Below are 4626 nucleotides of genomic sequence, written 5' to 3' on the forward strand. Positions count from 1 at the left end.
AGAGGAGAGGAGAGGAGATATTTCCGCTTTTAAATTTATTCTAAGCTTAATAGCATCGATCGCAGACGTTTCTGCTTGTTAAAAATTAATCCATACTTTTGGTTATTAAGTACCTGGCAAGCTCGGCCGAATTTTACCTTCCCATACAAACGGAGTACATAAATTTAAGAAGTACATCTTATGTAACATATTTTATCGGTAAATCAACTTTATAAAATGCTGTTAATAGGCCCCTCCAAAAAAGAGAGATTAATTTTATGACTAACGTAGCAATTCAAAATATATATACAATTTCGTTTATCTGAGTATAATAATAATTTAGAAATATATCTTAATTTAATTTAATTTAGTAACTATTTTTTGCATATATTAGACGTTAAGTTCTTTTTTTGAATTGGAGCATAGTTACCCACCAAGGAGCAAAGTAGGACCATTTTACGGCACCTAAATTTAAACCCCGTTTTTTAACGTTCAATTTTGCTAGATCACTCTCTTATCAGCCTCCATACCATAAACACCACTTCTGCATTTTTTTACCGTTAGTCATTCCCTTTGTAACCAACACCATTGGAAGAATATAATCAGTTTACTTCAAATCAAAGTCTTATATCCTACAGCTAGCTATTAAGTTTTATCTTTCTTAAAAAGCAAAGAGATAGGTGCGGGCTGAAGAACAGCGCTGTGCAGTCGCCAGACTCGCGGCACAAGCTGAGTCCCGAGCCTATTGTCGCTCAGCATTTATAATATTGTTAACTATAATTCTAAATGTCATATATATATAGTTAGTTCCTACTTGTATATGTACTTTTATAATACTGCTGTAACTTAAGCTTATTGTACCTACTACTGTTTTTTTACTGCGACAATAAATGACATTAAGAATAAGAATAGAATAAGAATGATTTATTGCAGTACTGTGTACATTTGTAGATGGTAATCATGATACAATTTCAATTTGTTTCAACAGTTACCCATTTCGGGTATGCAATACTTAAGTAACTTATGAACTAAACTTAAAATAACATGCAAAGATATTTACAAATTAATTACATTCCAACAACACAGAGGTGGTCTGTGCATTCCAATTAATATTCAAAATATTCTTTCAAACTATAAAATGTTTTTTCTAGTAGCCAGTTTTTCAACCTTACCCTGAATCGGTTACCTTTTCAAGTGCCTTAATATCAGCTGGAAGGTTGTTGAATACTCGAATAGCTGTTACAAAAGTGCTCTTTTTGTATATGGATGTGTTTGTTTTTGGTAGTACAATGTCTTTTTTTTTGAGTCGTCGAGACCTGCACGGCGGCCACAGTTATTGACAATAAAAGTAAAAGTATTCTAGCTGCCTTAAGCTATGCCAGCCTAGGTGTTGATGCCCTGGGGACAGTTTTGAACGTGGGTGACAAATACGGGTCGAGCCACACGACACGGGGGACGGTTTGATTCATTTGACACTCCACTAGACAATCTTCTTCGATGTTGTCTGCGGTCTTAGGCAATTGCACCATCCCACTAACCCGGGGTTAAGCGGTTAAACCGTTAACCCAGTGTCAAATTGTACTGGTAACCGTGGTCATGGCCAACTTTATTGTCACGCGTGCAATAGAGTATTTAAGAGCAAGTTCGGCCATTAATTTTAGGGCTCACGCTAGACAACGTCCATGATGATTATTTAGGGTCGCCGTCATCGAAAACGAGGTATGTTGTGAGGTGTGTTACTAGTTAACAAGCGCGCACTGTTGCGAGCTCGCTAACACTTGATGGGTTCCAAAAAATCGACAATGTCACAACTCTCCTCTGTCACAACTCACCTCGGTCTCCCCTAGGTTTTAGAGGTTAAGAAATTCTTCAGCCTATTATTGTACACGTTGAATTTGGTCTCGTTCGTCATATCTATTAGGAGCTTATTATCTGTATATTTGTATACACCTATAGTATGGCCCTTATACAATTATGTATTCTATGAGGCGAAATCGAATATCGTTAGTGTGTGTCGACAGAGTAACATCCCTAGTACGCAAAACGTTAAAGTTGATAAACAAGAAGAAGAAGAAGGAAGAAGAGGAAGAAGAGGAAGGAAGGAGGAAGGAGGGAGGGGGTGTTGAAGGAGGAGTTGAAGAAGAACCTGAATTGACATGTAAAAGTGCCCCTGTGGCCTATTTGCTGAATAAATGTTTGATGTTTGATGTTCAAGGCCAACTGCGGGTAGTTCGAATAACTTGTGCGGCTAGAAGATGTTGATGTCAACTTTTAGCCAGTCTACTCTGAGACCAAAAAAGTTTAAATCAGTGTCAATACACACACATATGATTATCGTCATCATACGACGCTATTCAAGTATACAGGCCCTATCTACCTTTAAAGAATACAGAAGGGTTACAGAATACTCGTATTCCAATACGAATAAGAGCTGAGTCTAATTCATCCATCAACTTTATACGACCTTTTAAAACTTTCGAACAATATTAGCAGAGGTCAACGACCTCTAACTTCATAATGGAATGACAGCTATTATGCGCTCACAAAATATTTACACAGTTTTGCACTTTATGTCCGTAGGAATAAGATAATTATTACATTAGCTGCTTGTTCAGTTTTCCCTTGGCTCCGGAGTTTTCCGTGACATTTATTTAAATTAACTGAGAATGTTACGTTTAGAAATTAACGCAGTTAGTAACACATAGAGAAACACACAAACGGGAATAGAAATGGGTATAATAATTCAATGTTTTTAAGAATAATAATAACTGCATCAATAAATTGCTCTGATATTTAGATTAAGGTAATATTTAAAACTTGACAATTTAAAAGTGCTTGTTGCTAGGCCTATTTGAATAAAGATTATATTGACTTTGACTTTGACTTTGACTATAGTATAGTAGGGAGATTATTTTAACAGATCTTCAAATATTTTTAAGTTCTCGTTCTAAACTCAAATCTGTAGCGGCATTACTGTAAGTATCTCGAAATAGGGTATTTGACTACTAGTCAAATCAGTTTCTTTTTTCAAACTGTCAAAACGATTTTGCTACTATGGAATTTATATGAAACACTAGCATGTGACGTCACAATCAAATTACCTACTAACTCTTTAAAGTTTTATACGGGTTTTAAAAAAAGGAATTGTGTTTAAAAATAACTGCTCTCTACGTTTCTCTATTAATTTTCTGGTGCTTTATTTCATACATGGTGTAAAATAATTTATTTTTAATACAGTCAAATACCCTATTGAATCTTATAAATAACTTTTGGTTATAATATATGTAATGTAAGTTTGAGAAAACCGGCCAAGTGCGAGTCGGACTCGAGCACCGAGGGTTCCGTACTTTTTAGTATTTTGTTGTTATAACGGCAACAGAAATACATCGTCTGTGAAAATTTCAACTGTCTAGCTATCACGGTTCATGAGATACAGCCTGGTGACAGACAGACAGACGGACAGACAGACATACAGCCAGACGGACAGACGGACAAACGGACAGTGGAGTCTTAGTAATAGGGTCCCGTTTTTAACCTTTGGGTACGGAACCCTAAAAATAAGAACATACTTAATTGAAACCCATTTACAAATTGCCTACTTTAATTTCCTTGAAAGCATTTTATTCAAAAATCAAAGACCTGCCGTTGTTCATAAAAAGGTCAAGGAAGGCAAGGAAAGGAAAGTAAGTATTGAAAATAAAAATGCTGTTAACAGATTGTCAATTTAGAGGAATTCTTTACTTTTTTCGGGTACGAGTTGAAGAGTTGTTTGATTAAGTGACAAATAATTACTAAATGTTATGGGACATTCTTACACAAATTAACTAACCACCACAAAAAACTCAAGGAGACTTAAGAGGCCGGTGTCGATTTTAGTCCCAAAAATGTAAAATTGATAGATTTTGTCGGTGAAATTGTACACCTTTTGTTACCTAATTGAAATAACAAGTACTGGTTTCTATTAGCACGTCTTCTTATCTTACCTTTTATCAGATCAATTTTTTGAAAACAGACTCACTAAATTAGTAATGTTTGCTTTTCTGATGGACGTTTAGGTAAACGCGCGTAAAGCACTGATTTTGTCGCTCTTATTTGTAAATTTCGTAAATTTTTGACGGCTAAACATACTAATTTTGTATTACACATATCCTGTACTTGACGTTTATCAGACTACATTTTTATTATTATGACTTTGAAGTAGTGTAAATGAAAGTTAGACGAAATCAATTTTCTCCAGAAATTACTTAAAAACAAGTGACAATTTCTCTGAAAATCTACTTAATTTCAACGTAATTTTTATACTTAAACAATTTACAACATTTGCTGAAACTATTCTTATACATCAATTTGTATAATTTACCACTATACATTTTTGATGAATTTTTAAAAACTGCCTGCCCCTTCTCTTCATATATTACCGGTGACGCACGCTCGCGACGCCATTATTAAAAGGCAATATGAGAAGACGTGCTAATAGAAACCAATACTTGTTATTTAGATATTACGTAACAAAACTTGTATAATTTCAACGACTAAATCTATCAATTTTAAATTTTTGCTCCAAAATCGACTACAGCCTCCTAATAGTATTGTAGGTACCTACTCGGACAAAGATAGATATTATACAGTGTGTAAATTCAATACGGG

The sequence above is a fragment of the Cydia strobilella genome, chromosome 14, assembly GCF_947568885.1.
Source record: "Cydia strobilella chromosome 14, ilCydStro3.1, whole genome shotgun sequence".
Taxonomy (NCBI): domain Eukaryota; kingdom Metazoa; phylum Arthropoda; class Insecta; order Lepidoptera; family Tortricidae; genus Cydia; species Cydia strobilella.